Source organism: Tursiops truncatus, chromosome 1, assembly GCF_011762595.2.
Source record: "Tursiops truncatus isolate mTurTru1 chromosome 1, mTurTru1.mat.Y, whole genome shotgun sequence".
NCBI lineage: Eukaryota > Metazoa > Chordata > Mammalia > Artiodactyla > Delphinidae > Tursiops > Tursiops truncatus.
The window spans coordinates 8,424,020-8,437,538 of NC_047034.1; the positions used below are offsets into that span (position 1 = coordinate 8,424,020).

General features: G+C 43.4%; 1 long non-coding RNA gene across 1 annotated transcript; it reads right to left on the reverse strand.

Moving 5' to 3' along the window:
- Positions 1 to 9,615: 9,615 nt before the first annotated feature.
- Positions 9,616 to 10,926, reverse strand: LOC141278961 (uncharacterized). Its single transcript, XR_012332469.1, has 3 exons — positions 10,773 to 10,926; positions 9,894 to 10,022; positions 9,616 to 9,774 (listed from the first exon to the last, which is right to left on the reverse strand). It is a non-coding gene; the product is annotated as an uncharacterized lncRNA (long non-coding RNA).
- Positions 10,927 to 13,519: the final 2,593 nt, after the last annotated feature.

Here is a 13,519-nt window from a genome sequence, read left to right on the forward strand (position 1 = left end):
TAAAACATTTAGTCATCAAACCTATATTAATGTTCAAAGGACAAAGATGTTTAAAGTTTTTCCTGTTTTCCTTTGTATTACTAAAGAAAATTTTACATTGCTGATACCTATCGTTAAAATAAGACACTTGGCTCATATCTCACATTAAAACATTTCCTAGGGCTTCTCTGGTGGTGCAGTGGTTGAGAGTCAGTCTGCCGATGCAGGGGACGCGGATTCGTGCCCCGGTCCGGGAAGATCCCACGTGCCGCGGAGCAGCTGGGCCCATGAGCCATGGCCGCTGAGCCTGCGCGTCCGCAACAGGGGAGGCCACAACAGTGAGAGGCCCACGTACCACAAAAAAAAAAAAAAAAAAAATTCCTAAAAATGTTCCCTTTTAAGCAAACTTTTATTAGTCCACTTAAATATCCTTTCAAAGGATTAGTATGCCTGTGTTAATACTGGTATAATACTATGTAGGAATACTACGTATATACACTAAGAGCTTGAAAAATCATTCTTTCTCACAATAGTGTATATATATCAAGGTGAGTGAGAAATGATTTAAAATGTGTGACTAGAAATTGTAAGATTATTAGAATAAGCTTCCTATGCCTTTCACCACTAGAACTCACTGTTTAGATTGAATTCTAGTGTGTGATGAGTTCTGAACAAAATTGCCACTTCTGAGTAGAAAGTACAGACACAGATTCACAATTATTCCATATATAACCATTTGAAAAGCTGAACACTGTATTAGAAATGTTATCTAAAATTTCAGACATGATATCTAGGATTTAAGATCATGATTATCACCTAACAAGACATCAAAATAAAAATTAAAGACTAAGAGAGCTTAATTTCCACCATAAACTTTTAAAGAAAGAGTTCTAAAACGGAGAAATAAATTTCAAGTAACAGAAAAGCTACCCCTAAAAACTTTTTTAAAAAGGGACTTAACTACGTATTAGGTTGGCCAAAAAGTTTGTTCGGGCTTTTCTGCACGATCTCTGTCAGACATGAAAAACCAGAACGAACTTTTTGGCCAATCCAATACTTAGCGAGCCCAGGAATGGGTGGGTCCAGGGGCCCATATGTGGAGAGTCACCGTCTTTCTCTCCTGTCTGTGCTGATTCTGCTTTCAAGTGGGCTTTCCCAACAAGGTGAGAAGGATGTTAATTACAACTTCCAAGCTCACAGATGACCAGTTCTGCAAGCTCAGCAGAAAGAGGGCACATTTTCCTCATAGTACCAGCAGAGGTCTAGGAAGGTCTCTGATTCATCCAGGCCAGGAGTTGGAGGTGGCATCTGCCCCATCCAGGCCACAAGGACCAAGAGCGAGCAAGATATGTTCTTCCAAAGAGAAATCCAGTCCTGCTACCACCAAAGAAGCACAAACAGCTGATTTCCCCTACATGAAATTGAACAGGGTTGCCGAACCCAATTCCCATGTGTGTGGGAGTCTTCCCAACATCAATGAGCAATTCTCAAATCCCAGGAGGATGTCAACTCAATTCTAACACTACCTACCCAGAAAGAAACAGATTCCACAGGCCAAGAGCTCAACCCAAGACCACCCACCACTTCAGGTGGCAGTCGCAAGCCCTCCCTGTTACCTGGTGTTCTGACCAACTGGCTACAAGCTCAAGGTTTCAGTGATCTCCTCTTCAAGTACTTTACTAGAACAGCTCACAGAACTCAGGAAAACCTCTTTACTCACTAGATTACTCATTTTCATTACAAAGGATATTAAAGGACATGAAATAACAATCAGATGAAGAGACACACAGAGCGAGGTCCCCAGCAAAGGAGCTCCTGTCCTCCTGGACGTTGGGGCCTGGCACGGTGCCATGAGGAAGTGTTCTGGTTCCCCACTGTGGAAGCCCTCCAAAGGCCAAAAAGTTTTCTTTCAGGTTTTTATGGAGGCTTCATTACACAGTCACGATTGACTAAGTCATTGGCTAACAGCAAATGATTCAACCTCAAGCTCCTCCCGGAAATCAGGAGGTGGGACTGACAGCTCCAACCTGCTCATCACATGGTTGGTTACCCTGGCAACCAGCCTCCATCTTCAGGTGCTTCTGAAAGCTACCTTATCCACATAACAAAGGATACCTTTCTCACACTTAGGAAATCCCAAGGGTCTGGGGCGCTATGAGCCAGCAACTGTGGATGAAGACCAAATATATATATGAGAAATCTATTTTGGTTTTTTTTGTTTGTTTTTTGCGGTACACGAGCCTCTCACTGTTGCGGCCTCTCCCGTTGCGGAGCACAGGCTCCGGACGCGCAGGCTCAGCGGCCATGGCTCACGGGTCCAGCTGCTCCGCGGCATGTGGGATCTTCCCGGACCGGGGCACGAACTCGTGTCCCCTGCATCGGCAGGCGGACTCTCAACCACTGCGCCACCAGGGAAGCCCGAGAAATCTATTTTGGTCGTCTGAATGACTACTACGTGCTCAACTAGGAAGCCTCCACAGCAGGGGCTTGAGCCGTCCTGAAGCCCATCACTCCTCCTCTCGCCTCACCGACTGCTGCCTGAGTGCCACGCCCCCACCTGAGTCCTGAGGAGGGGCCCTGGCTGCCCGTATTGGGGGGCTGCTTCCTGCCCCGACATGGATGGCACAGCAGGCACAAGCCAGCACCAGCAGGAGGTGCCAGCGCCCTGGGAATCCCTGCTGATCCCACCCAAGGGCCAAGGGTATGAGAAAGTGCTGCCCAGACTGAAAAAAAATTCCAGGAATTCCTACAATTCCTGGATTTAATAACAACACAAAACAAAAAAACAATGCTAAGTCCTAAACAATTGGAAGCTATCTCCTACATCTACCAAGACAAAGAAGTTTCTTTGTTGGAATATGGAGAAGAGACTGTTTTACAGGAAGATATAAACCTTACCTGCTAGCACCCCACATGTGGCAAGGATTCAGGAAGTTCTCACATCTACAAATGCCCATCTGAATTGGCATTGGGCCAACTGGGTGCACCCGCAGGAAGTAAGTCTGATAAGTTATCTGTAGAATTCAATTGGCTATTCATTATAAACTGCAATGGGCCAAAGACCTTATTTCTCTGGTACCTTTGGCTACAAGTTACATTATCTAACTTGTATTATTTACTTTTGTACCTGTTTTAGGAGAAGCACCATGCTTGACCTATCATTCGTCTCTCATGTAATGCTGTCTGGTTCAGTCTCTTTTAGCCATTTATTATTTAATAAATATTTACTGATCTGCCTTAATTGTTAATATTCTAAGAGAAAAGACCTGGTTCTTTTTTTCAGGTTCTCTTCATTAGGCCCCATGAAACTATACAGAGAAAGGAGCAAGGTTTGCAAGTGCAGCCATATCTTCATTTGTAAGAATTATTTAGTTTTCTTCAGAAAAAGAAAATGATTTCTTTTTCTTACATTTGTTGCTTGAAAGTCTGGGGGCTGCTTCCATTACATATACAAAAAAATTGAACTTAAGAAAAACAGTGCATTCTTACTATTTGAAAAGTCATTTTATAGCATTGGGATCAAAATGCAAATTGTAATTATTTGCTGTAAGTGGTTTCCATTAAGATAATACCACTGTGAAACATTTTCATTTTTTCTTTGTATCTTTTTACAATACATACCTAGCACCATGAAACAGTGTTAGTACTTAGCAAATTATTTGTACTCCTAAGTGTTTTGCAGATGCTTCCTTATACTTTTCTAAAACTCATTATCACCATTTTCTCACTTTGAGTCATTGGGACCCAGCTTTCTCTATTCAGGATACTGAGTTGAGGTCCATGGGGCTATGTATAACTAGTCTATTTACCTCAAGTAAGTGGGACTATGTCAAACAATATATCACAAATTCTTTTTTCTCAAAAGTCTGAAAAGTGTCTAACAAATCAGAAAGCCTGTGAATCGATGCTTTTTGTACAGGCTGGACTTTTTACACGGGTTCATATATGAGGCCACATCCCTGCCTCGTATGTGGATAAGCAACATTAACATGGACTCAAGGGACCACATTGATTTTGAGCCTGAGAAAGGCCACCTTTCCAAAACCAGTTCCTACACAAGCTTGAAATCTTCCCATTGGAGATTCAGTCCTTCAAAGCAAGGTCTTGGATAATTGAGCAAAAAACAGAAGCCCTGGACTAGAGAAAGAAAGAAGGAACTAAAAGGGAAGTTGAAGCCGCACCAAGTACTTCATACCTTCCCTTAGGTCAGGCCTGACTGCCCCTTCATTTACGTCCATGAAAGCGAGCACAGCCAGAGCACAAGAATCAGGGAGCAGGGCTTCCCGGGTGGCGCAGTGGTTGAGAGTCCGCCTGCCGATGCAGGGGACACAGGTTCGTGCCCCGGTCTGGGAAGATCCCACATGCCACGGAGCGGCTGGTCCCGTGAGCCATGGCCGCTGAGCCTGCGCGTCCGGAGCCTGTGCTCCGCAACGGGAGAGGCCACAGCAGTGAGAGGCCCGCGTACCGAAAAAAAAAAAGAAAGAAAAAAAAAGAACATACGAGTCGGGGAGCAGTCAGTAAAACACAACATCGCCCCAGCACTGACCAGCGCCAATTCCCAGGCCTCGGCCCAGAGTGGAAAAGGGCGCTGCAGGCAGCTTGGTACTATACCTATGTTTGGATGCTTTTGAAGATTCACAATGAAGTGGTGGGTTTTCTACCAAAGCAGCACAAAAACATCACTACAATAGCACCTAAAAAAAAAAAAAGGGAGTCCCTTCATATGAAACTTCACTACACATTTTAAATTTCTTTCCAATAAATTACACAGTGAAATACAAATTTACAGAGATAGGTAGACATATGATCTTTAAGAACAATACCTTTTGGATACGTCCTAGGAAACTTTTTCCCTTGAGCTTCTGTTTTCTTCCTCTTACCAAATAGTGCCAGTCCTGTGCATTGTTCTGCACCGATAAGTTGAGCAGGTGACACATGCAATTGGATTATTAAAAATCTTATTTTCCCCTGATTATAATTTCCAACCAACAACTACATACTGTATTTAAATAAGTTTGATTAGAACTCTAAAAGTCATGACATGTGAATCACATTCTTTCCAAAGGTTTGAACCGTGTGAGAGTTAAACACTGAAGTCTACTTTCTAAACGTCACCAGCAAATGTCCTCAGTGAACAGGTGGACACCATGAAAAACCATGATCAGTCGCACTATGCAGTACTGTTCTATGTAAAAACAAAATACTACAAGTCCTCCTGATTTGGCCCTCAATATTAAAGTAATGTAGCATGTACGGAGGAGCATTGAGAAAGGTAAGAGAAAAACGAATCAAGTCACTTATTCAAAGTTATTTGAAGCACATTCTATTCCATATGGCTTTTCCAAGGAAATCCCAAATTTGAGGAGAGCAGCTCATTCATTTCGATGGCTTCTAACACATTTAAGAAGCTGATGGGTCAAGAAATGCCCTAAGGAAGGTTTTAAAGTTTTTAAACCAAGTACTTTGCCTTTATCTTTATTTGCTGCCCCCAGAATACTAATGATAAAATCTGAAATTGACTATGTTCTCAGAACTGTTCTAATGTGCATTTTATATAAATTGTTGCAACAGAGACCATGTGGCCTACAAAGCCATAAATTTCCACTATTTGTCCTTCCCTGGTCTGAAAAATGTGTGTGGACCCCAGTCCCAATCTAAACTCAAGAGGTTTGAAGATTCTCCCTGCTTCATTGCTTTGGTTAAATGTCAGCTTTTCCTGTTACTGCACAGTCAAAGTCTCCGCATTTAAATTCTGCAGCTCAACTCTACTTACTAAGAATCAAGTCTCCCGTCAGCTCTCATGAATTTACACGTTGCTAAGAAAAAAGTATGTTTATACACAGCCCTTTCGCTTCTATATCATAAACCTGCCTTCCAGGTACTGCTTTGATATGGGTCTCATCTGACTTTTATAAGCAAAGTATACGACAGCCTTAGAGCGATCCCAGCTGTTTCTAATTATCTAACTGAGCAAACGATGAGGCAATCAGACATTTTAAAGTCTATTTTTCACCTACGCAGCTAGTAAATAAAGCTCTAAATTTTAGTCACTCATCTCACTGGAAAGGGAGAGACCAATTCACGCTTGTTTCATGAAAGTAGCAGTTTTCTGGAACAACAGGCCCTTAGAAGAAGCCAGCACTAAAACAAAGAGAAAGAAACCCCAAGGGCTGGAGTTGGCAGGATGAGAAGGAAAATGTGGAATACCTGTTGATAATCTTTCTGTTTATCCCCTTCATCTCAACAGCTAAATTCCTACAGCTGCCTGCCCTTCCATCTTTCCATTTCCCTTTTTTTTTTTCTTTTCCTTATTTTCTCTTTCCTTGTCTCCTGGAAGAGAAGAGCGGAACCCCACATCAGACAGGAAAGAAAAAGAAAGCAACAGAGAAAAAATTAGTTTTGTTCCTTCTCTGCTCAAACCCTGGTCCCATCCCACCCTGTCCAAAAGGCTGACACTGCGATGCATTTTGCTGTGAGATACATTACACATTCAACATGAAATATCACAAAAGGCAGCACAATGTCCTAGAGAGAGACTTCAGCCACATGCATTATGTAGGATCACTAATTAAACACAAAGCCTCAAAACTAACAGATAGAAGCAATGAGGTCCAAACCAAGAGGAAATCACACTGTTTTCAAACAGGACTCTTAATAAATATGGAAATCCTGACCTATTCCTCAAGGGTGTTGTCAATATTCCGGTTACAGTTTGGGTCAGGGCAAGAAACGAGGTCAAAAGACGCAGCGTGCATGGATAAAGAGGATTCTAGAAGAACTACTGAATAATCTTCAGGAGAAATGACCTGTACCGCCGGCAATAAAGAAGTCTTTGGGGACCTTTGATAAGATTCTTCCACAGAGCAAAGGGGGAAGCTCGACAGTCACACCGTGGGAAACAGACGTAGAAACAGAATCTTTGGATCCAAAGGACAAAGATAAAAGAATAAGGGTCTGAAGCATAAAAACCCGAGGCTCCTACTCCATCCATATCTCATTATATTTTTCTATCACTGCAACACAGGAGTTCTAATTAAAAGCAGTAATTGAAAGAGAACCAGAGGGGCAGAGAGAGAGGATGGAAGGAGGGAAGAGAAAAGAGGGGAGGGGGACAGCGAGAAGGTAAGAAGTATGTGCAAGAAGGAGCTGGAGACTGTAAAACGGTCGAAAACAGAATTGTTGGCTGGAAAACAGAAATCCAGTACGAAAAAAATCAAAATGTACAGCGAGGGAGAAACATTGTAAGGGGACACAGGAAAGGGACAAGAACCAAGGACCAAGGGAGAGTCCTACTCAATGAAAAAGAGAACTGAGGAGAGAATTAATGGAGAATTAATCCCCAAGGAGGAGGACGACGAAGTAGAAGCAATGATGAAAGAAAGACTAACCCAAAAGCAGGGAGCTACAAAATACTAGTTTTTAAGATACCACCAGAAATTTGAAACCATCACGGTACTGTCTATTGGTATATGTTATTTTAAAAAATTGTTTAATTCAAAAGAGGGAAAAGATACTCCTTTTCAGAATCGAGGTTCAGGATGGAAGGAGAGGATCTGGGCTAGGCTGGGATTTGAGATGCGGGCTCTGAAAATTCTGATGAGTTCAGGAAAAGAGACCTCTTTCAACATAATTTGGCTATTCAAGTACAGTGACAGGAATCATCGCATGTTGAGAATGGTGTTCTTTTAACATGCTCTGGGGTAGAAAGCATCTTCATTAGTCATTCAACTCCAGCAAGAGAGGGGGAATGAAAAACTGCACTGTCTATGTCACTGTGTGCCCAGCACAAAGTTGGGGCGCATTAAATATTGATAGAATGAACTCATCTCTTTTATTAATGTTACGAAATACTTAAATATCATGGGTTAAAGGACATCTGAAATCCCAACCCAGGAGCTGTAAGAAGCAACTATGTCTTTCTGAAGCTGTAACCAAAAAGAGACAGGAGCCAGGATATCTCTGAAAAACCACTCCCACTTGTTGAACTCCTAAGTGTGAGACAAGATCCTATACCCTCTTTGAACATAATCTCATTTGATTGTCACAGCCTACCTGCGAGATGGGTCTTATTCTCTCCAACAGTTTACGAAACTAAGGCTCAAAGAATTTCAGTGTCTTACCCACTGGTCAGTGAGGACCTTTAAGGAACGGACCACGTCTACCAGAATATAAACCCCGCGAGGCCAAGGGTTTGGGGATTTGGCCTATTTTGGTCTCTGCAGTTCCCTCTTAGATAAACGCCTGACACAAAGAAGAAACTAAATATTTATTGACTGAATAAATAAATGAATGAATGCCTGTTTATGATTAGACAATGATTATGGCCAGGAAAAAAATACATCACCTCGCCAGCTGATCTTGTTTTGAATTCATGATGGTTAGCCTCCAAAGTGGGTTCCTAGCCTTGACATAGCAAATCCAAGTTCAGTCCATTTTATTTTTACGTTACATTTAAAGCCGTGAGTCAGGAGGAACTCACTTCAAAATGAGTGTAGGGGAAAGAAAAGATCCAATGTTCACAAGCCAGGGAGGTAAGGAAAAACCAGAAAACTCTAAGAGGAGCTAGTGTGGCAGGGGAAGACCTAAGAACGTGGCCCAAAGAGAAAGGAGTATTTTGAAAAGGAGGGGATAATCGGTCAGTTTCCCTAAGAAACAGACTTCAAGAAGTTTTACTGCGGGATTAGAACAAATAAGGCATTAGGAAACACGGGATACTGCAGAGGGCTTGGCCAGTCTTACAGGGGGCTCAGAGGCTGGAAGAGCCCTGTAGATATTGCCCCCATCACCCTCCAAGCGAGAGGCCGGCACCCAGCTGTCACTGATGTAGCCGTTCTTGAGGCCACACCTGATATTCATTCTCATTCACCCGCCTCTATTCACTAGATGCACTTAACCCTTGGGGTGGCCCCAAATTCCCCTCCTGATCACCAGATCAAGAATTAAGGTCAAGGGCTTCCCTGGTGGCGCAGTGGTTGAGAGTCCGCCTGCCGATGCAGGGGACACGGGTTCGTGCCCTGGACCGGGAAGATCCCACATGCCGCGGAGCGGCTGGGACCGTGAGCCATGGCCGCTGAGCCTGCGCGTCCGGAGCCTGTGCTCCGCAACGGGAGAGACCACAACAGTGAGAGGCCCGCGTACCGCAAAAAAAAAAAAAAAAAAAAAAGAAGGAAAGAAATAAAGTGAAGTCACAATAAAATCTGGCCAGAAAAGTTCTGGGCCTGCTAAGGAGAGGAAAGGGTCTTAACACCAGAAGAGCTGCAGGGTTTAGCACCATGTTTACCCTTCCATACACCTTCTAGCACTGGGCGCAGGAGGTTTGCTCAAATGCTCACTTGTGTGCGGTGTGGACCACTGACACACTGCTTCCCCCTACATCCGATGGTGCCCCTTATGCCATCTCCCTGAGAGGTTATCCATGGAGTCCCCTGTTGAGGCCCCCTCGGTCCTTGAGGATTTTCGCTTCGGGGTTCAACACTACTCTCTCCAACACTATTTTGGCCCTAATTCTCGGTGAGTTCAATATCCACAAAGGGGAATCCTGCAATACCCCATCATTTCAGTCCTCTGACCTCCTGTCTTCCAAAAGAGCCTGTTGTGTACACTTCCGCACCTGCCCCCCTGCAAGCTTACCCACAGCCAAGACGGAGGCCGCAGCCCGTCTCCCTCCACCATGACGGAGAATCGCTGAAGACGGAGAGACGAAAGACAGAGCTGAACTGGGCCTGCTTACCCGCTCTCTGCAAGGCTGTCATCTTCGTGTCCGATGCTGGAACTGGAAGTCCTCAGGGGAGGCGGCTGGAAATGAAGTGGGGAAAAGCAAAGACAAGTGAGAACCCAAAAGGACAGACTGGAAACCATGTCAGGCTCTGGCAGCCTCCCACCTGGATGACGTGGGCACCCTGCGGCACACAGACCTGGTCCAGGGGCCGAGAGGCTGGAGGAGGGTCCTGGCTGGTGCGGTGGCAGGACTGGGGCTGCCTCACAGCAACGCGGCAGCCAGCAAACTGGCGACCACGCGTGGGAGCCGCAAAAGCGCCGGCCTCCTGTGCAGGAAAACAACATGGCTGCAGCGTCCTGGCGCCCCTCCCTAAATACAAACACACCGGAAGGCAGTCCGGCCAGGGTGCTTCAGCTGGGCCAAACTGGCTCGTTGCAGAACTAGCCGCTCCATCATCTTCATTTCAGGACAGCACCCTCTGGCGGCCAGCTCTTGCCCTCTGCAGCCCCGCTCTGATGGTCTCTGACCCCACTAGAAGCATCCCGCAATCCCTGGGTCCTGTCAAGGTCTCTCACAGTCACTCTAGCCTCAGTTTCCCCTGCACCCAGGACATTATCATAGGAGGCACTCCCTTGCGTAAACCCGCACTGCGCTTTCTTGTCTTCATGCTCACCTGCTGAAACACCGCCCCGCCCCCCCCATGGTTAAAGCCAACTCCCCAGTTACTCACCGCCTGCACCTGCACAGCCAGAATGTTACTGCGAAGGGCGCACAACACTTCTGACCAGCCTTCCTCTAAACAACCAGGAGTTCCTTCACTTCAAGTGAACTCTTAGCTCTCTCCAGCAGCCCACCTGTACTCCCCCAGGACACTCACAGTCACCCTGTCTCGGCCCTTCTCCACTTCATGCGGCGCTTCACACTTCGGACACACCCCGCTCCTGCCCAAACTCAGCTCAGGACCTTGCTCTTACTGGCCTTCGTTACCTATCCCTGCATAGCCGAACACGCGAAAAGGTGATGGCTTAAAACAAAGCTCACTATTCTGTGACCTGGTCATTTGGGCTGGGCTTACCTGTTCTCAGGTGGGTTCACTCACAGGTGTGGGCCTCAAACGAGATGGCTGGGAAGGCAGAGGCAGCCGGCCTCTCTCCACGTGGATTTTCATTCTCCATCAGGACTCCCCGCGTGAGAATGGAAGCGTCCAGGCCTCTCAAGGCTTAGGGTCTGCCTTCTAGTGGACACAGAAAACCAGGAGGCCGGCTTAAGGACTGTGGAAACAGACATCACCTCTTGATGCAAGGACAATTTGTGGCGATATTCACAATCTCCCACATTTTATTACTCATGAAAAGACCAATGTACCACAAATAGGGACAGAAAGCAAAAGAAACACCATAACCAGGCATTTTTTAAAATTTTTATTGGAGTATAGTAGATTTACAATGTTGTGTTAGTTTCAGGTGTACAGCAAAGTGAATCAGTTATACATACACAAATATGTACTCTTTTAGATTTTTTTCCCATGTAGGCCATTACAGAGTATTGAGTAGAGTTTCCCTGTGCTATACAGTAGGTCCTTATTAGTTATCTACTTTATATATAGTAGTGTGTATATGTCAATCCCAATCTCCCAATTTATCCCTCCCCCCCTTATCCCCTGGTAACCATAGGTTTGTTTTCTATATCTGTGACTCTCCTTCTGTTTTGTGCATATCCATATTTTTTATTGCACCTATATTATCAATGTTCTCGTATACAGATTATAAATATTTGTGCCATTGTGTCTTACTTTAAATATTAATTGACTCACATACTAAATGTTCCATGGTCGGGGTCAGCACACTATGGCCAACAGGCCAAATACGGACTGTAAATAAAACTTTGTAAATAAAGGTCTTTTGGAAAACAGCCACGGACACTCACTGATGTATGTGCAGTTGTGTTCACACCGCAACAGTGGGATTGAATAGCTGCAACAAAAATTGTATGGTCTGCAAAGCCTAACTTAATTACTATCTGACCTTTTCACAGAAAAAACAACGCCAGCTCCTTCAGGCTCCATAGCATCTCTGAAGTAAGCCTGTTGATTCCACAGAATTCTTACAGATGTAATGTCCATAACTCAAAGCTTATAGATTTATGCCAAATGACTGCCTCAGCAGAGCCACACCTTATAGACTTAACCTTCTATGGTCTGAGAAATGTCTTGGTAGGCTTTTCAGATTCTGCCATAGACAATGAAATATTTATTATAAAACGATAGAACTAAAAATCACCTGCAAACAACATTTAGAACAGCTACCTCTTCAAATGCCACTAACCCTAAAGTAAAGCCTATCAAACCGTTAATCCAACGTAGAAGAGTAACACTTAAATATGGTTCTTAAGCATTATTATACTTCAGAATCATCTGGGAAAGTTACTAAAGGGCTGAGTCTTAGGCCCTACCCCTCAGAGACTATGATTCAGTCATTTTTGAAGGCTGGCCCAGAAACCTGCATTTTTAACAAGCACTATATTGATTTTGATGCTGGTGGTCTACAGATCTCACTCTGAGAAACTCTGAACTAAATGAGTTGAGGAATCAGAAATAAATAGAGCTTAGTTAACCATTACTTTTACTCCTTTATGTTCTAGAAAAAAAAAAAGCACAGTATCCCCAGAGGTCACCAGGTCATCTCCTTAGAATTCTCACGAGGATTTAATAGAAAGCCATTTTGGGGCACTTTGGAGTCTATTCCAAAAGATTACTTTGCCAACTTTCCTAATTCTCTGACAATATTGATTATATCTTTGTTTTACCAGCATTTTAAAATTATCAAAACTATTGGACTTTATTTGGCATTCTGGAAGGTACTCCTCTATTTCCCCCCTCCCTCGTTGGAACCCTATTCCAATAATATTTGCCAGGATTTTTCTTAAGAAAACCAGTGTAATGAAATGGAAAGAGAACTGAAATTAAAAGACCTAGATATGACACATCTGTGTATGCAATCGCAAAGCAAAATTCTCACTTGTTAACACGAGGGAACTGTAATAACCACAATTTGCTATACCTTACAAATTTGACAATCTGTGATTTTCTGCTATTCACATTAATGTCGAAGCTTTAAAGATCAATTTTAAATGTTAACATGTAATACTTATGTGGGGAATAAAAGTGGATAAAAGAAGTTCTCCTCTCACCACAATTATTGTACCTATATCTTCAGTAGGTGGCTATACAAAAAGATAGGAAACTATACTTTAAATTGACACCCATAGGAGTAAATGGTATTCTTTTTTCCTTTTAAATCTGCGAATATATGTAAAGTTACATTTCATTACAACTTCAATTTTATACGATTCTATCATTGGAATATTGCTAGTGACATCTGATGATAGTTTAGGCCATCAGTTCACCTATGAATAACTGAGATATCGTAGCTAGATGAATTCTCATTCCATGTTGACTATTTTGCTACTACCATAAATAATGTTCAGGCAGAGCTATGTGGAAGAAAATGAAGAATTTTGTGCAGTCCGTTTGATAGCACAGAACTGAAAAATGCCCAAAATTCTTCTCCATTTTTTTATTCTTTTGCATTTATATAGCATCTTAAATGCAACTTAAATCACATAAAAATTGGAGGCATTGGATTGATGCCTGAGAGAACCCTAACAGAACATGTCTCAGAATGGGGCGTAAATGCTCCCGTGATTATGATTTTATAAAGTCAATTGCTTTTTGTTATTTTTTTTTTCTATTTGTGTGCCCATATGCACATATGCAACAATATATCCAGTGATTTTCAGCAAAGCCACCAAATACCTGTCAAA